Below are 20,669 nucleotides of genomic sequence, written 5' to 3'. Positions count from 1 at the left end.
GTGGGTGGGGAAGGTCATGTGACTGGCCAAGTCCCAGTCACGTGACTATGAAGTTTCTTCTCCAGACCTCTGATGGACACTTCTACATAGGCATATACTGTAGTGGGTGACATTCCTCATAGACTCCTGGCAAGCCCCTGACAGCCAGATGTGTCAAAACTACAACTCCCAGCATACCCGGACAACCAGATGTTGCAAAATTACAACTAACTTCCTGCATGCTCAGCCAGCCATATGTTGCACAACTACAACTCCCAGCATGCCTGGACAACATGTTGTAAAATTAAAAGCGTACCTGGAAAGCGTACCTGGAAAGCCAGATGTTGCAACATGACAACTCCCAGCATGGCATGCTGGAAGTTGTAGTTTTGCAACAGCTGGAGACACAGGGGTAGATTTATCAAAACCTGTCCAGAGGAAAAGTTGCCCAGTTGCCCATAGCAACCAATCAGATTGCTTCTTTCATTTTGCAGAGGCCTTGTTAAAAATGAAAGAAGCGATCTGATTGGTTGCTATAGGTAACTGGGCAACTTCTCCTCCGGACAGGTTTTGATTAATCTCCACCACACTGTTTGGAAAATTAGTGTTGAGCGCAAATATTCGCAATTCGAATATTTAATGTGGATATGCAAATGCAAAGATAACCGCGAACATATCAAATATGCAAATTTTGGGAATATAGGATGAATATTCATCCATATATTCGCGAATTTGAATATGGCATATGCCGCTCATCACTATGGAAAACACTTGTGTTATAGGATAGCCCTGCATTGAGAAATATGGACTGCACCATTCCACACAGTTAAAAGGGTATTCCATTGCTTAACCCCTTAAAAGGGAACCAATCAGCAGATTTTAGCATATATAACGATTGACAATGCATTTTATATGCTAAAATTGTTATCCTCACCATCCCCGGGGAATGTTTCTTCCCCCCCAGGGATGGTAAAGATATTCAGTTATAAAGTCTCCCCCAGCCACCCTGCAAGTAGTGCCCTGGGCGGCTTGACTGATGGATCGCATCATTAATCTGTTCCTTAAGCAGACGGAGCAGAATGGTGACGTAAACCATCAATCAAGGCGAGGGGGCGGGACCACAGCGGACGGGAGCTGGTAATTGTACGTCCCCGCCCAGGGTGAAGATGTTAAGTGGTCCCGCCCCCTCACCTTAATTGATAGCTCGCATCACTGCTCTGCTCCGTCTGCTTAGGGAGCAGAGTGATGACGTGAGCCGTCAGTCAAGCCGTCGGGGGGGAGCCACAGCCGGAGCGACATCCAGCAACAGGAGCTGGTAAGTAGAAGTCCCCGCCCAGGGGACTACTTCCAGGGCGGCTGGGGGAGACTTTATAACTTAAAGGGGTTATCTAGGAAAAAACTTTTTTTTTTAAATATCAACTGGCTCCAGAAAGTTAAACAGATTTGTAAATTTCTTCTATTGAAAAATCTTAATCCTTTCATTACTTATGAGCTTCTGAAGTTAAGGTTGTTCTTTTCTGTCTAAGTGCTCTCTGATGACACCTGTCTCGGGAAACGCCCAGTTTAGAAGCAAATCCCCACAGCAAACCTCTTCTAAACTGGGCGTTTCCCGAGACAGGTGTCATCAGAGAGCACTTAGACAGAAAAGAACAACCTTAACTTCAGAAGCTCATAAGTACTGAAAGGATTAAGATTTTTCAATAGAAGTAATTTACAAATCTGTCTAACTTTCTGGAGCCAGTTGATATATATATAATTTTTTTTTCCTGGAATACCCCTTTAATATCTTATTATAATAATGATTTTAGCATATAAAACGCGTTGTCAATCGTTATATATGCTAAAATCTGCTGAGTGGTTCCCTTTAAGGATGCAGGGTTCTTTCATTTTTGCATCTTCCTTTTTTCCTCTTAACCTTCTAAAAATCATAACGTTTTCAGCCATTTTGTAAATTTTGGGGGCTTCCGTTTCTACGCAGTGCACTTTTTGGTAAAAATGACACCATATATTTATTCTGTAGGTCCATACGGTTACAATGATACCCAATTTATATAGGGTTTTCTTTATATTTACAGCTTAAAAAAAAAATGATAACTACATGCACCAAAATTTGTATGTTTAAAATTGTCCTCTCCTGACCCCTATAACTTTTTTATTTTCCCATATACGGGGTGGCATGAGGGCTCATTTTTTGCGCCATGATCTGAAGTTTTCATCTCTACCATTTTAGTTTTTATGGGACTTTTTGATCAGTTTTCATAATATTTTTTTCTAGAGTATACAAAGTGACCAAAAATACTTTGGTATTTTTTTTTTTTTACATATACGCCATTGACTGTGCGGTTTAATTAACCTTATATTTTTATAGTTCGGACATTTACGCACCTGGCGATACCACATAATGTATGTTTATTTTTATTATGTTTTTATATTTGAGAAAAGGAGGGGGGGGATTGTTAATCAGTAAAATTATCTTTATTCTGTAGGTCCATACAAATACAATGATACCCAACTTATATAGGTTTGATTTTGTTTTACTTCTGTTAAAAAATTATAACTTTTTGCACGAAAATGTATACGTTTAAAATTGTCCTCTTCTGACCCCTAAAACTTTTTCATTTTTCCGTACATGTGGATGTGGGTCATTTTTTGCGCAGTGATCTGTAGTTTTTATCAGTACCATTTTTGTTTTGATGATGGGACTTTTTGATCACTTTTATACTTTTTTGGGGGTATATAAAGTGACCAAAAAATTTTGGACTTACGTATACGCCATTGACCGTGCGGTTAAATTAAAATTATATTTTGTATAGTTCAAACGTTAACGCACGCGCGATAGCACATATGTTTATTGTTGTTTACTTATTTTTTTTATGGGAAAAAGGGGGGGTGATTCAAACTTTCATTAGGGAAGGGGTTAAATCACATTTATTTACTTTTTTTTTCTTTTTGTACACTATTTTCTAGTCCCCATAGGGGACTATTATATGCAATCCTTGGATTGCATACACTGTTCAATGCTATGCCATAGCATATCATTGATCAATGTTATGCACACTGTAGTTGTGCACATAGGATAAGCTGCGTAAAATCTGCTGCAGAAAATCTGCTGTATTTACGCACCAAAACCAGGAAACCAAACTATTAACTATAGCAACACTACAGGTTTTTTGCTGCAGAAAATCTGCTGCATATTAACCTTGTGTAAACATACTTCAAGGTTCATGTTCACACAGCAGAATTTCTGAGGGAAATCAAGTCCCATTGATTTCATTTGGATTCTTCCGCACTGTGCACAAGGGAGAATTTACGATTCCGGCGTTTGCAGTAAAACTGAACTGGTTTAATGATTCTGCGGATTCTGCCGGGAAATGCATTGCTGTATACGAAGACAGCACATTTCTGAGAGGTCTTAATGCTGCTGAAACAAGCATATGTGTGGACTGTCCACCCATGTGAACACAGTCTCAGTGTTAAGAGAAAAGTACAGTGAGGCAAAAAAGTATTTAGTCAGCCACCAATTGTGCAAGTTTTCCCACTTAACCCTTTGGGGACGGAGACCATAATAACCCTAAGGATGGGGAGCATTTTTTGCACATCTGACCACTGTCAATTTTTGTATTAATAACTCTGGAATGCTTTCACTTATAAATTTGATTCTGAGATTGTTTTTTTGTGACATATTCTACTTTATGTTAGTGGTAAATTTACGTTGATACTTGCATCATTTCTTGGTAAAAAATTCCAAAATTTCAGGAAAAATTTGAAAATGTTGCATTTTTCTAACTTTGAAGCTCTCTGCTTGTAAGGAAAAGGGACATGTCAAATAAATTACATATTGATTCACATATACAATATGTCTACTTTATGTTGGCATCATAAAGTTGACATGTTTTTACTTCCGAAGATGTCAGAGGGCTTCAAAGTATAGCAGCAATTTTCCAATTTTTCCAGAAATTTTCTAAATCAGAATTTTTCAGGGACAAGTTAGGTTTAGAAGTGAATTTGAGGGTCTTTATGTTGGAAATCCCCTATAATGGACCCCATCATGAAAACTGCACCCCTCAAAGTAGTCAAAATGACATTCAAAATGTTTGTTTACCCTTTAGGTGTTTCACAGGAATAGCAGCAAAATGGAGGAGAAAAATCAAAATTACATTTTTTACACTAAAATGTTATTGTAGAGGGTAAAAAGGCCCCCCAAAACTTGTAATTCATATTCTCTTGAGTAAGGAAATACCTTGTATGCGGATGTAAAGTGCTCTGTGGGTGTACTAGAGGGCTCAGAAGGAGCGACAATGGGATTTTGGAGAGCGAATTTTGCTGAAATGGTTTTTGGGGGGCATGTCTCATTTAGGAAGCCCTCATGATGCCAGAAAAGTAAAAAAAAAAAAAAAAAAAAAAACACATGGCATACTATTTTGGAAACTACACCCCTCAAGGAACGTAACAAGGGGTACAGTGAGCCTTAACACTCCACAGGTGATTGACAAACTTTCGTTAAATTGGGACGTAAAAAAAAAGAAAAAACATTTTTAAATAAAATGCTGGTGTTACCTCACATTTTTCATTTTCACAAGGGGTAATAGGCAAGAAAAAAAATTTGTAACCCTATTTCTTCTGAGTATGGAAATACCCCATATGTGGATGTAAAGTGCTCTGCGGGCAAACTACAATGCTCAGAAGAGAAGGAGCACCATTGAGCTTTGGGAGAGAGAATGTGGTTGGAATGGAAGTCGGGGGCCATGTGCATTTAACAAGCCCCCATGGTGCCAGAACAGTGGACCCCCCACATGTGACCACACTTTGGAAACTACACCCATCACAGAATTTAATAAGGGGTGCACTGAGCATTTACACCCCATTGGCATTTGACAGGTTTTTGGAACAGTGGGCTGAGTAAATGAAAAATAAAATATTTCATTTTACGGACGACTGTTCAAAAAATCTGTCGGACACCTGTGGGATGTAAATGCTCACTGTACCCCTTATTACATTCCGTGAGGGGTGTAGGTTTCAAAATGGGGTCACATGTGGGGGGTCCACTGTTCTGGCACCATAGTGGCTTTGTAAACATACATGGCCTTTAATTCCAGCCTAATTTTCTCTTCAAAAGCCCAAAGGCGCTCATTCTCTTCTGAGCATTGTAGTGCGCCCGCAGAGCACTTTACATCCACATATGTGTTATGTTCAGGGAAGAAAAAAAAAACATATTTTCATGTCCAACTTTAACGAAAATTTGTCAAAGACCTGTAGGGTGTTAAGGCTCACTATACCCCTTGTTACGTTCTATGAGGGGTGTAGTTTCCAAAGTGGGGTCACATGTGGGTATTTTTATTAAATTTTTTGCGTTTATGTCAGAACCGCTGTAACGATCAGCCACCTCTGTGCAAATCACCAATTTAGGCCTCAAATGTACATGGCGCTCTCTCACTCCTGAGCCATGTAGTTCGTCCGCAGAGCATTTTACGTCCACAAATGGGGTATTTCCGTACTCGGAAGAAATTGCGTTAGAAATTTTGGGGGTCTTTTTTACCTTTTTCATTAGTGAAAATTAAAAGTATGGGGCAACACCAGCATGTTAGTGTAAGAATTTTTTTTTCACACTAACATGCTGGTGTAGCCCCTAACTTTACCTTTTCATAAGGAGTAAAAGGAGAAAAAGCCCTCAAAATTTGTAACGCAATTTCTCCTGAGTACGGAAATACCCCAAATGTGGCCCTAAACTGTTGCCTTGAAATACGACAGGGCTCTGAAGTGAGAGAGCGCATGCGCATTTGAGGCCTAAATGAGGAATTTGCAATAGGGGCGGACCCGGATACAAGGATGGGGCTTATCTCCACCAAAACCCTACAGCAGTGTTTCCTAAACAGGGTGCCTCCAGCTATTGCAAGACTCCCAGCCTGCCAGGACAGTCAATGGTTGTCATGGTTGTCAATGGCAATACTGGGAGTTGTTGTTTTGCAACAGCTGGAGGCTCCGTTTAGGAAACACTGCCGTATGAGAAGTTTTTCATTTTTATTGGGGGGACGTGTAAGGGGGTGTATATGTACGGTATATGTAGTGTTTTACTTTTTATTATGTGGTAGTGTAGTGTTGCACTGGCGGGGGTTCACAGTGTGTTTTCCGCTGGGAGTTTGAGCTGCTGCCGAAAATTTGCCACAGCTCAAACTTGTAGAAGGAAACTCACTGTAAACCCGCCCATGTGAATGTACCCTGTAAATTCACATGGGAGGGGGCACCCCAAACCTTCAACTGACAGACCGTACATGCTGGGAGTTGTAGTTTTGCAACAGCTGAAGGCACATGGGTTGGAATCACTGAGTTAGGAAACAGACTCTAGCTCAGTGTTTCCCAACCAGTGTGCCTACAGCTGTTGCAAAACTACAATTCCCAGCATGGCCAGACAGTCAGGGATGCTGGGCGTGTAGTTCTGCAATATCTGGCCCTTCATATGTTGCAGAACTACAACTCCCAGCATGCCTGGACAGTCTGGGCATGCTTGGAGTTTTAGTTATGCAATAACTGGGGAAGAACAGTTTGGAGACTGCTATGTAGTGGTCTCCAAACTGTGGCCCTCCAGATGTTGCAAAACTACAACTCCCAGCATGCACTGACAGCCGAAAGGCATGCTAGGAGTTGAAGTTATGCAACAACTGGGGAAGAACAGATTGGAGACCGCTAAGTAGTGGTCTCCAAACTGTAGCCCTCCAGATGTTGGAAAACTACAACTCCAAGCATGCCCAGACTTTCCTGGAAGGCTGGGAGTTGTAGTTTTGCAACATCTGGAGGGCCACAGTTTGCAGACCACTGTGTAGTGGTCTCCAAACTGTGGACCTCCAGATGTTTCAAAACTACAACTTTCAGCATTCACTGACTGTCTGGGCATGCTGGGAATTGTAGTTTTGCAACATCTGGAGGGTTACAGTTTAGAGACCACCATATAGTGGTCTCCAAACTGTGCCACTTCAGATGTTGCAAAACTACAACTCCCAGCATGTCCAGACAGTCAGGGCATGCTGAAAGTTGTCGTTATGTAACATCGGGAGGACCACAGTTTGGAGACCACTACACAGCCTTTGGCTGTCTGGGCATGTTGGGAGTTATAGTTTTGCAACTTTTAAAAGGCCACAGTGAAGATCACTTACCACTTATCTTCACTGCAGCCTCCTCCACCGCCGCACTTTCCGGCATGCCTCCTCCTGCCGCTGTTGCCGATCCGATGCTACCGGCCATGTCCCCCTGCATTGCTCAGACTTTAACCCCTCCGCCCCCAACTGCCATTGGTCGATCAGTCCTGACTGACCAATGGCAGGGGATAGGAGGAGGTGGCACCCCTGCCACCTCGCTCCTATCCTTTAGAATGGTGGGAGCTCTCTGTGTGCCAGCTCTGATCACTCTTATTTTCCGGGCGATCGGGTCACCAGAATTACAGCAAATCGCCGCTCTGAATTGAATGGTGATTTGTGGCGATCATTGACATGGGGGGGGGGGGGTTGAGGGTTTTCTCAAGACCCCCCCCAGGCTTTTGCACGGGATGCCTGCTGATAGATATCAGCAGTCATCCCGGTCCGATCACTGCCTGGCGCGCGGTGATCGGCAATACGGAGGGCGTACAGGTACGTCCTCCGTCCCCAACAGGTTAAAAAAGATGGGAGAGGCCTGTCATTTTCATCAAAGGTATACCTAAACTAACATAATGAGAAAGAAAAACCATGAAATAAAGAATTTATTTGCAAATTAGTATGGTGGAAAATAAGTATTTGGTCAATAACAAAAGTTCATCTGAGTACTTTGTTATATACCCTTTGTTTGCAAAGACAAAGGTCAAACATTTTCTGTAATTCTTCACAAGGTTTTCACACACTGTTGCTGGTATTTTGGCCCATTCCTCCATGCAGATCTCCTCTAGAGCAGTGATGTTTTGGGGCTGTCGCTGGGCGACACAGACTTTCAACTCCCTCCAAAGTTTTTCTATGGGGTTGTGATCTGGAGACTGTCTGAGCCTCTCCAGGACCTTGAAATGCTTCTTACGAAGCCACTCCTTCGTTGCCCGAGTGGTGTGTTTGGGATCATTGTCATGCTGAAAGATCCAGCCACGTTTCATTTTCAATGCCCTTGCTGATAGGAGGTTTTCACTCAAAATCTCACGATACATGGCCCCATTCATTCTTTCTTTTACACGGATCAGTCGTCCTGGTCCCTTTGCTGAAAAACAGCCCCAAAGCATGATGTTTCCACTCCCATGCTTCACAGTAGGTATGGTGTTCTTTGGATGCAACTCAGCATTCTTTCTCCTCCAAACACGACGAGTTGAGTTTTTACCAAAATGTTCTACTTTGGTTTCATCTGACCATATGACATTCTCCCAATACTCTTCTGGATCATCCAAATGCTCTTCTAGCCAACTTCCGAAGGGCCTGGACATGTACTGGCTTCAGCAGGGGGACACGTCTGGCACTGCATGATCTGAGTCCCTGGCGGCGCAGTGTGTTACTGGTGGTAGCCTTTGTTGCTTTGGTCCCACCTCTCTGCAGGTCATTCACTAGGTCACCCTGTGTGGTTCTGGGATTTTTGCTCACCGTTCTTGTGATCATTTTGACACCAGGGGGTGAGATCTTGCATGGAGCCCCAGATCGAGGGAGATTATCAGTGATCTTGTATGTCTTCCATTTTCTAATAATTTCTCCCACAGTTGATTTCTTCACACCAAGCTGCTTGCCTATTGCAGATTCAGTCTTCCCAGCCTGGAGCAAGTCTGCAATTTTGTTTCTGGTGTCCTTCGACAGCTCTTTGGTCTTTGCCATAGTGGAGTTTGGAGTGTGACTGTTTGAGGTTATGAACAAATTTCTTTTATACTGATAACAAGTTCAAACAGGTGACATTAATACAGGTAACGAGTGGAGGACAGAGAAGACTCTTAAAGGGGTACTCCGGTGCTTATTGTTCGGAACAAAATGTTCTGAACGCTTAGAGCCAGCGCCTCGTGACATCACAGCCCGCCCCCTCAATGCAAGTCTATGGGAGGTGGCATGGCAGCCGCCACGCCCCCTCCCATAGACTTGCATTGAAAGGTGGGGTGTGATGTGACGAGGGAGCGGGGCCGTGATGTCACGAGCCCCCGGCACTGGCTCTAAGCCCTCTCTTTTTGTTCTGAACTCTAAGCGCCGGAGTACCCCTTTAAAGAAGAAGTTACAGGTCTGTGTTTGTAAGTGACCAAATACTTATTTTCTTTTTCATATTAACTGGGTCCAGAAAGTTAAACAGATTTGTTAGTTGAGGAAGTTGAGTTGTTCTTTTCTGTCTGACCACAGTGCTCTCTGCTGACACCTCTGTCCAAGTCAGGAACTGTCCAGAGCAGGAGCAAATCCCTATAGCAAACCTCTCCTGCTCCGGACTGTTCCTGACATGGACACAGGTGTCAGCAGAGAGCACTGTGGTCAGACAGAAAATAAATTTAAAAAGAAAAGAACTTCCTCTGGAGCATATAGTAGCTGATAAGTACTGGAAGGAATGAGAAGTAATTTACAAATCTGTTTAACTTTATGACACTAGTTGAATTGAAAAACATTGTTTTGCACCCAGCATAGCGACCGGGGTGCGGGGGGTGAAGGCCACATCGGGTGAAACCAACCTGACGCTCAGCCCCCCTGGTCTTCAGTCCATGCTACCAGTCCGTGCTACAAACCCCTCCCCCCCCCCGTCTTCAGCTGTGCCCGGCCACTAGGACCCCCACCCCGGTCTTCAGCTGCCCCCGGCCGCTAGCACAACCCCCCCCCCGTCTTCACCTGTGCCCGGCCGCTAGCACATCACCTCCTCAGTCTTCACCTGCGCCCGGCCGCTAGCACATCACCCCCCTCAGTCTTCAGCTGCGCCCGGCCGCTAGCGCATCATCCCCACACACCCCCTGTCTTCAGCTGTGCCCGCCCCCACTAGCAAATCCCCCTCCTCCCCAGTCTTCAGCTGTGCCCGACCGATAGCACCCCCTTTCTGGCCTGTCACTCGTCAGGAGGTCACTCGTCAGGGTGCCGCTGGAGAAAGGAGGTGCTGCGCAGGCCAGGTGAGTGTGTTTGTCTGTGTCTCGGGTGGGGGGGGGGGGTATGGGACCACTATGCTACCTAATGTGGGGAAACTGCTACCTAATGTGGGGAATCTATGCTACCTAATGTGGGGAGTCTATACTACCTAATGTGGGGAAACTGCTATCTACCTATTGTGGGGGAACTGCTGCCTACCTAATGCTCCCCCCTGCCCCCCTGGCAGCAACACCCATCAGCACATCAGCAGATCCTGCTGGTGGCTGATGGGGGTGCTACTGCCAGGAGGATGATCCTGCTGATGGATGATGGGGGTGCTACTGCCAGGGGGGGCAGTAGCACCCTCATCATCCACCAGCAACACCCCTCCCCCCAGCAGTAGCACCCTCATCATCCACCAGCAACACCACCAATCCCCCCCCCCCCCCCGTGGTAATAACATCAACGAACTGATGATGAGGGGTGCTACTAATGTTGTGGTATTGTATTCAGAGGGTGCACTGTATGGCAAGGTTATATTCAGAGGGCGCAGTGTGTGGTAGTATATTCAGAGGGTACAGTGTGTGGTAGTATTATATTCAGAGAGCGCAGTGTATGTTAGTATTGTATTTAGAGGGTATGGCATGTGGCAGATTTATAGTCAGAGAGTGCAGTGTGTGTTGGTATTAAATTCAGAATGTACAGTGTGTAGTAGTATATTCAGAGGGTACAGTGTGTCATAGTATTATTGTTGGTAAAATTATATTTTGATATCTATGTTCTCTGTGTATATATATATATATATATATATATTTATGTATATATAGATGTATATTATGTCTAACTTTAGATGGTGTTGGCTGGTTTTATCTAGTTTCAATTAACTACTGTTCTAGTCCTGGCCAGCACCCAGAAGGTGGAAAAATATCCAAATGACCTTGGTAAATAATGAGGCTTTTGTTGGATAACAAGCTTGTTCTATGAAAGTGTACAGGAACCCTGTGCTTGGTAATAAAGTTTAACACTATGAGCCACCGGGGCTTCCTTAGCCAATGAACTTACACTTAGAGTGTTGCCATATAAAAGAGCTGTAATCTATTTGGGGGTATGATTTTCTTCTGTGGAGCTTTTCTCTGCTTGTAAGAGATCATCGACCTGTATCGATACATGTGCATTAAATCTGTCTGATAATCAACACGGCTGGAGTTGACTGATCACAGGGAGAAATAGATCCTAACAATTATATTCAGTGGTACAGTGTGTGATAGTATTATATTCAGTGGGTACAGTGTGTGATAGTATTATATTCAGTGGGTACAGTGTGTGATAGTATTATATTCAGAGGGTATGGTGTGTGACAGTATTATATTTATAGGATACAGTATGTGGCAGATTTATATTCAGATGGTACAGTATTTGGCAGATTTATATTCAGAGGGTATAGTGTGTGACAGTATTATATTCAGAGGGTACAGTATGTGGCAGATTTATATTCAGAGGGTACAGTATGTTGCAGATTTATATTCAGAGGGTACGGTGTGTGGAAGGTTTATATTCAAAGAGTGCAGTGTATAGTAGTATTACATTTAGAGGATACTGTGTCTGGCAGGTTTATAATAATAATTGTTTCCATATAGAGGATTAGAATCTGCTGACGTAGTGATAAGTTCTGCAGAGAGAAGATTTAGCTGGAACAAGTCCCGGCGATATGTTCCATTTGAATAAGATAAGGAAAGACTATAGAGAAGACGCCACCTATGGTCACAGATATTAGTTTGTATTCTCATTATGTCCTATCAGAGCTGGAGTCACTTGTAAGTTCTGTCATTATGATGAGTGAAACTACAACTCCCTGCATAACCTTACCACTGCTCAAAGGAGTACTCTGCTGGAGAAACATTTTTTTAATCAACTGGTGCCAGAAAGTTATACAGATTTGTAAATTATTTCTATTAAATCCTTCCAGTACTTATCAACTGCTGTATGCTCCACAGGAAGTTCTTTTCTTTTTTAACTTATTTTCTGCCTGACCACAGTGCTCTCTGCTGACACCTCTGTCCATTTTAGAAGTTGTCCATAGTAGGAGCAAATCCCCATAGCAAACCTCTCCTGTTCTGGACAGTTCCTGACATGGACAGAGGTGTCTGCAGAGAGCACTGTGGTCAGACTAGAAAGGAAATTCAAAAAGAAAAGAACTTCCTGTGGAGCATTCAGCAGCTGATAAGTACTGGAAGGAGTAAGATTTTTTAAATAGAAGTAATTTACAAATCTGTTTTACTTTCTGGCACCAGTTGATTTAAAAGAAAATGTTTTCCAGTGGAGTACCTCTTTAAGTCATTCTGGGAGCTGTAGTTTTAAATGGTGAAAACTTCTTTAGTACTTTCCCATTCTGTGGAAATTGGTATACGGTATTTGATTATTATACTGGAATTTTTCACAATGCGCTACACCAGTGGCGCCTGTCACAACAGGTTAAAAACTTACTTTGGGGGGGAAGTTATGGGGTTACACCATTTTCTACCGCACCGTGTGACACCAACCCTAGCAACGACACTGTTTCTGCCGGAGTACTCCTTTAACCCCTTAACGACAATGGCCATAAATGTACGTCATGGTGACGTGGTACTTAGCGCACCATGACGTACATTTACGTGCCGACATGATCGTGAGCACCGGAGCGGTGCTCGCGTCATGCCCGGCAGGTCCCGGCTGCTATCAGCAGCCAGGGACCCGCCGATAATGGTGGACATCCGCGATCGTGCGGATGTCCGCCATTAACCCCTCCGATGCCGTGATCAATACAGATCACGGCATCTGCAGCAGTGCGGTACTTTGCACGGATGATCGGATCGCCCGCAACGCTGCCGCGGCGATCCGATCATCCAGCATGGCGGCCAGAGGTCCCCTCACCTGGCTCCGGCCGTCTCCCGGGGTCTTCTGCTCTGGTCTGAGATCGAGCAGACCAGAGCAGAAGATGACCGATAATACTGATCAGTGCTGTGTCCTATACATAGCACTGAACAGTATTAGCAATCAACTGATTGCAATGAATAGTCCCCTATGGGGACATAAAAAGTGTTAAAAAAAAAAAAAAGTAAAAAACTGTAAAATAAAAAAGTTTAAAAAATTTGAAAAATCCCCTCCCCCAATAAAAAAGTAAAACGTCCGTTTTTCCCACTTTACCCCCAAAAAAGCGTAAAAAAATTTAATACACATATTTGACATGGCCGCGTGCGTAAAAGTCTGAACTATTAAAATATATTGTTAATTATCCCGCACGGTGAACGGCGTAAACGTAAAAAAATAAATAAAAATTAATAAAAAAAATTATAAAAAGTAAAACCTAAGCAAAAGTGATACTGATAAAATCTACAGATCATGGCGCAAAAAATGAGCCCTCATATCGGCCCATATACGGAAAAATGAGAAAGCTATAGGTGGTCAAAATAGGGCAATTTCAAACATACAAATTTTGTTAAAATGGTTTGAGATTTTTTTTTAAGCGATACAATTATAGAAATTAATATACCGTATATACTCGAGTATAAGCCGAGTTTTTCAGCACGATTTTTCGTGCTGAAAACACCCCCCTTGGCTTATACTCGAGTGAACTCCCCCACCCGCAGTGGTCTTCAACCTGCGGACCTCCAGAGGTTTCAAAACTACAACTCCCAGCAAGCCCGGGCAGCCATCGGCTGTCCGGGCTTGCTGGGAGTTGTAGTTTTGAAACCTCCGGAGGTCCGCAGGTTGAAGACCACTGCGGCCTTCAACATCATCCAGCCCCCTCTCACCCCCTTTAGTTCTGAGTACTCACCTCCGCTCGGCGCTGGTCCGGTCCTGCAGGACTGTCCGGTGAGGAGGTGGTCCGGTGGGATAGTGGTTCCGGGCTGCTATCTTCACCGGGGAGGCCTCTTCTAAGCGCTTCGGGCCCGGCCTCAGAATAGTCACGTTGCCGTGACAACGACGCAGAGGTGCGTCATTTGCGTCATTGTCAAGGCAACGCATCTATTCCGGGCCGGAAGCGCGGAGAAGAGGCGCCCCCGGTGAAGATAGCAGCCCGGAACCACTATCCCACCGGACCACCTCCTCACCGGACAGCCCTGCAGGACCGGACCAGCGCCGAGCGGAGGTGAGTACTCAGAACTAAAGGGGGTGAGAGGGGGCTGGATGATGTTGAAGGCCGCAGTGGTCTTCAACCTGCGGACCTCCGGAGGTTTCAAAACTACAACTCCCAGCAAGCCCGGACAGCCGATGGCTGCCCGGGCTTGCTGGGAGTTGTAGTTTTGAAACCTCTGGAGGTCCGCAGGTTGAAGACCACTGAGGGCGAATGATGAGAAGAGGATGATGAAGGGGGGGTGTGGGGATGATGAAGGGGGGTGGGGATGATGAAGGGGGGGGGGATGATTACAAGGGGATGATGAAGGGGGGATGTGTGGGATGATAAGGGGATGATGAAGGGGGGATGTGCGGGATGATAAGGGGATGATGAAGGGGGGATGTGTGGGATGATAAGGGGATGATGAAGGGGGGATGTGCGGGATGATAAGGGGATGATAGGGGGGGGATGTGTGGGATGATGACAAGGGGATGATGAAGGGGGATGTGTGGGATGATAAGGGGATGATGAAGGGGGGATGTGTGGGATGATGACAAGGGGATGATGATGAGGATGTTAATGACGGGTCTGGATGATGACAGGGGGGGATGAGGTATTTCCCACCCTAGGCTTATACTCGAGTCAATAACTTTTCCTGGGATTTTGGGTTGAAATTAGGGGTCTCGGCTTATACTCGGGTCGGCTTATACTCGAGTATATACGGTAATCATGGGCATCATTTTAATCTTATTGACCCACAGAATAAAGAAAACATGTCATTTTTACCGGAAAGTGTACAGCGTGAAAACAAAACCTTCCAAAATTTGCTAAATTGCGGTTTTCTTTTCAATTTTCCCACATAAATAATATTTGTTTGTTGCGCCGTACATTTTATGGTAAAAATAAGTGTTATAATGACAAAGTACAATTGGTGATGCAAAAAACTAGCCCTCATATGGGTCTCTGGATGGAAATATAAGACAGTTATGATTTTTAGAAGGCGAGGAGGAAAAAACGAAAATGCAAAAATAAAATCTGTCTGGTCCTTAATAATAATAATTTATTTATATAGTGCCTACAGATTCCGCAGCGCTAAAATGGGCCTGGTCCTTAAGGGGTTAATGTAGAATTCTCACTGCAGTTTCTAATTGTGCAGAATACAAATAAAAAGGTGTAAAAAAAATGCTGTTGCTGAGTTTGACGCTAATCTTAAGCATTTTCACAGCAATATTAATACAAAGAAAGGTATGTTATTGTATATGCCGGGAGTCAGATCCACACCTGATTAATATTCACGGCCTATCAGGAAGAGAGGCAATCTCTTAAAAGCCCAGATTACCCTTTTAAGTTAATTTCACTACGGAGTTTGATTTGTTATCTTAAGGTAAAAATTCATTGCTATTCTCAGTATGGTATCAGAATACATCTCTGGATCATAAAATAAATTCCAGCAATAATAGAGTTATGAAACTGTTCATAATCTTTCCAGGTACTGAAGTCTATCCATTCTGTTTATTACTCTGGTTGACCAACTGTGAATCTACCTTACCCACTGGTGCCAAAATTGTACACTTCACTTTAGGTAATATTATGTACGTCTATGCCAATTATAATGCATCACATAATTGTATTTACCTTGACAATAGCTAATTCGAACTGGTTCATATTTTCTTGGAAAACCCCTCAGCCTTGTCCTACAAGGTGTTACATACCTGTCCAGGATTATATGTTGCCTTATCCCTGCTGCACAACCACACCCTATTGCTTCAACAAAGTGGTGTTTTTCTGTCTCTCTGTTGCTGCACTCTATTGATATGCAAGAGACTGCTTACTCATATGCTGCATGTCATAATGCCTACTATTTAAAGGCATTGTCCTGGAACACTACATTTTTTAAGATATGGCTGTGGTTTAAAAAAAAATGTAAAAGTCATGATCACCTACTCCAATCCCCTGTAGCAGGGACTTACTTATGGGGGAGCAGTGTGCCCCAAGTGCCACTGACCAGTGATGGGGGAGGAGGAGGAGGTGGATAATGTGGGCAGTTTGTTCTATCCACCAGTGGCTAATGTGGGCAGTTTGTTCTATCCACCAGTGGATAATGTGGGCAGTTTGTTCTATCCACCAGTGGATAATGTGGGCTGTTTGGACCACCCAGATTATAATCAGCTCCCTAACTGGGGAACCCAGAACACTTGTCCTGGATCCATAGGTCAGCGAGATCCAGCTTAAGAGGTAAGCCAGAGCCTAAAGAAGACATCTTCAGGCTTTAATATTGTAGTTTTATTATATTTGCTACTGGGGAGGATTACTGCATACTAATGGGAAATTAGGGGGGGTTACTTCTTACTAAGGGGCAGATTACTGCCAACAAAGGGGGGGGGGGGGGGTTTACTGGCTGCTAAGCAGGCATTACTGGTGTTACAATTCACTGTTAGAAATCACGGCAGGAGTACAGCAGGTAGTGGATTCTCTGGACCTGTGTGGATAGAGATTTGAGCCGTGCCAGGGAGCGGGGTCTAAGGTGCCACGGGTCTTCACCAGAGCCCGCCACAAAGTGGGATGGTCTTGCTGCGGCGGATGACACCCAGGTCGCTACCCCTGGCACGACTCATCCACACAGGTAGCAGGGGGGTGACGTGGTACAGACAGAGACTGGCAGGCAGGATGTGTCTGGCAGGACGTGTCTGGCAGGGCAGAAGGACAAGGCAGGAACAAAGGAACAGGAGAGGTCGGAACTAAGGACAGGAATAAGGACTCTGGAACAAGGGCTTGGACTCTGGAACAAGGACAGACAACAAAGATCCGGCCCAGGGAGGAGCAGATACTTATGGAGCAGGGGACAGGTGCAGGTGCTTAAACTAATTGGGTACTGGCCCTTTAAGTAACAGAGCTCTAGCGCGGGGGCGCGCCCTAGGGGCCAGAATCACACATGCTGGAGCTCTAGAGACATCAGGGAACAAGGACACAGGAAGGTGAGCGACGGGCTGAGATTCGCATGTGGGCGCATCCCGCGATGCGAATTACAGCCCCGCCGGCAACAGGAACAGAGAGTGCTCACGGCCGGCGAGTCCAGCAGGAGCGCAACTGTAACAACTGGCTCTACTGGGGAGAAGATTACTGCCTACTGAGGGAATACGTGGCTAATTGGGGGGGGGGGGGGGGCGGGATATCCATGAGAGACAATATTAATGGGGGAGCTACTGCACCGGGGGGGGGGGGGGGCAGCATTAATAGTTTGGGGACTATAGATGGGAATATTGTATAGAGGTGGGATGTGTGTTGGAAATGTATGGAGCCTAAGATATTTTTTGCCACATTCTACAGAAAAGAATTATGGCAGTTTGGAGAAGGAAAAGGAAGAGTGTGACGCCAAGAAGACTTCACCCGAGTCCCTACTAGTTTCTACTGTTATATAGCCACTAAATGAGGTAATGTTAGTCTGTATACAATTTGTTTTATATGGAACAGTATGACTCCTTTTTTTGCCCTGGGTGCCCAATACTCTAGGTGTGCCCTACCCTGTAGCTTCTGGTCTGACATTATCTATCTGATCCCCCGCTCATCACCATTACCTCCAGCTTTTTAAATGAGTAATCTCAGCAGAATCTGCCGGCTCAGCCAATCATTTGCCGCAGCAGTAAACACCTCATCTTAAAAGCAGGTAAAAGCAGGAAGTAACAAAGATGAACTGTGGACCAGATGTAGGATCAGGAGCTACAGGGGATTGGGGTAGGTGACTATGACTTTCTGTTTACATCAACTCCAGCCATTTATAAAAAAAATTTTTAAAGTTACCGTTGCAAGATAACCCTTTTAATCCCACCCAGGTCTCATTCATGCCTGAATATTACTTCCTGTTATTTACTGTTTCTAGCCTGCATTGATTCCTTTGTTTTTACTCTACTTCTGGACTTTGCTTCTTGCCTGGCCAATTAAATTTTTCGCTATCAGGTTAATTTTTTTATTTGACCTCTGATTCCTGATTTCACCTTGTCTTCTGCTTCCATTATTCTTTCATGACTTTCTGGTTCTGACCCTTAGCTGTCACCTAACTACCAATCTGTGTAAAACCACTGACATATTTAGTTGCCAACCAGAAAGTACTTTTGAGGACTGCAACCTACATATCTGAGCTGTTAAAGGGGTACTCAATGAACTGGTGCCAGAAAGTTGAACAGATTTGTAAATGACTTCTGTAAAAAAAAAAAAAAAAAAATCTTACTTCCAGTACTTATTAGCTGCTGAATACTACAGAGGAAATTCTTTTCTTTTTGGAACACAGTGCTCTCTGCTGACATCACAAGCACAGTGCTCTCTGCTGACATCTCTGTCCATTTTAGGAACTGTCCAGAGCAGCACGTTTGCTATGGGGATTTTTTTTCTACTTTGGACAGTTCTTAAAATGGACAGAGATGTCAGCAGAGAGCACTGTGCTCATGTTTTAGTAGAAAGCTCTGTGTTCCAAAAAGAAAAGAATTTCCTCTGTAGTATTCAGAAGCTAATAAGTACTGGGAGGATTGATATTTTTAATAGAAGTAATTTACAAATCTGTTTAACTTTCTGCCACCAGTTGATTTACAAAAAAAAAAGTTTTCCACTGGAGTACCCCTTTAAGTCCATGCCTCCCTGTGTGTTTCCTAGGTAAACAGCTCACTTTAGTCAGCATCAGATCAATAAGAGTGCAAGTTTCCACTGTCTGATGGAATATTGATAACATACGAAATGTTTGTTCCTATTTCCAGGTTAGCTGGAGTAGATAAGTAAATGTTAAACATTTATATTCTTTATCAATTATTTATTTATATTGTTTATCTAAGACATCAGATACTTAGAGTTCTAAAATCAATGTCTAAACAGCATACCGTATTTATCGTCGTATAACACGCACTTTTTAGGCTAAATTTTTAGCCTAAAGTCTACCTGCGTGTTATACGCCGATAAGCCGCTGCAGTTCAATGATTTAAAGCGGGCGTTTTAAATCAATAAACTGCAGTGGCTTTGCAGGTGCACAGACCTGCCGTCACTGCCGGCTTCTCTGCCCCTGCCTGTCCTGGGGTCTAGAGCACAGCTGCCGGCCCTTCTCTCCCCCTGGCTATCTGCGCCGCTGCCAGTTCTCTACCCCTGACTCTCGGTGCTGATAGCCAGGGGGAGAGAAGCGGCGCCGGCAATGGGGCAGCGGCGCCGACAGACAGGGGGAGAGAAGGGGCAGGGGCACCCATTGCCGGAGCCGCTGCCCCGTTACCTCCCCCATCACCGGTTGTATAATTACCTGTTGCCGGGGTCGGGTCCGCCCTGCTTCAGGCCTCCGGAGTGTGTCCTCTGCGTCGTTGCTATGCGCTGCGAGACGAAATGACGTCACTCGTCATTGCGCCGCGCCGTGCAGTGCATAGCAACGACGCAGGGGACGCACACCGGAGGCCTGAAGCAGCGCGGACCCGACCCCAGCAACAGGTAATTATACAACCGGGGATGGGGGAGGCAACGGGGCAGCGGCGCCAGCAATGGGTGCCGCTGCCCCTTCTCTCACCCTGGCTATCGGCGCCGCTGCCCCATTGCTGGCGCCGCTTCTCTCCCCCTGGCTATCAGCATCGAGAATCAGGGGTAGAGAACTGGCAGCAGCGCAGATAGCCAGCGGGAGAGAAGCAGCGTCAGCAGGGCTCTAGACCCCAGGAAAGGCAGGGGGAGAGAAGCGGGCAGCGACGGCCTCTCTCCCCCTGCCCTTCCTGGGGGCTTCTGCGGAGTCAGAAACAGTGTATAGGGGTATACATGCGCACACACACGAACCCTCATTTTACCAAGAATATTTGGGTAAAAAACTTTTTTTACCCAAATATCCTTGGTAAAAATAGGGTGCATGTTATAGGCCGGTGCGTGGTATACCCCGATAAATACGGTACTTAAAGTGAGGTCTGGTTTACAGAAACTACTTTCAAATACACTATTAGGGTATGTTCAAACATGCAGATTTTCGCAGCGGATTTTGCTGCAGATCCGCCGCTGAAGGACCTCCTATATGCTGTCTTTATACGTGCCTGCTCAGAGCGGCAATACGCCGCTCCGAGCAGACACACTGGGATGCGCGAGTCGCCGCGCATGCGTCGCACACATCGCGGCTGTTCCCCCTGCTCAATGAGCTAGGCCGAGAGCTGCCGCGATGTGCGAGTATACTGCGCATGCACATTGCAGTGTGTCTGCTCGGAGCAGCGTATTGCCGCTCGGAGCAGGCACATATAAAGACAGCATATAGGAGGTCTTTCAGCGTTGGATCCGCAGCAAAATACGCTGCGAAAATCTGCACGTGTGAACGTACCCTTAGAGTTAATACAATGGAGTCCCCCAACAACAGCAGCTACATGGACATCCCATTAATGTTAATGGACACCAAGTCATGCTTCAGTTCTTCTCTGGCAGGTAGAATGAACTCTGCCCATTACAACTGGAACCAGCAGCACCAGCGGTAGCACCACACCAAGTGACCATCTTATTTGCGTGGGTCCTTTATCCAAAGGATGCCTGATGAAGCTGCGCATGCGCAGCGAAACACGTTGCATTCTGGACAATAAAATCCTTTTAAT

The 20,669-nt window shown here is 44.9% G+C and overlaps 1 protein-coding gene and 1 long non-coding RNA gene across 2 annotated transcripts in view; one reads left to right on the top strand and one right to left on the bottom strand.

The window, feature by feature from the left end:
- The window catches only part of RAB9A (RAB9A, member RAS oncogene family), a 67,340-nt gene that overhangs the window by 24,658 nt on the left and 22,013 nt on the right, over positions 1-20,669 (bottom strand). The window lies entirely within an intron of this gene.
- Positions 17-20,667, top strand: LOC130355714 (uncharacterized). Its single transcript, XR_008888638.1, has 3 exons — positions 17-102; positions 15,581-15,673; positions 20,506-20,667. It is a non-coding gene; the product is annotated as an uncharacterized LOC130355714 (long non-coding RNA).

Source organism: Hyla sarda, chromosome 2 (genome assembly GCF_029499605.1).
Source record: "Hyla sarda isolate aHylSar1 chromosome 2, aHylSar1.hap1, whole genome shotgun sequence".
Lineage (NCBI taxonomy): Eukaryota > Metazoa > Chordata > Amphibia > Anura > Hylidae > Hyla > Hyla sarda.
Note: the sequence above shows the minus strand (reverse complement) of the source record. Positions and strands in the feature narration are given on the sequence as shown.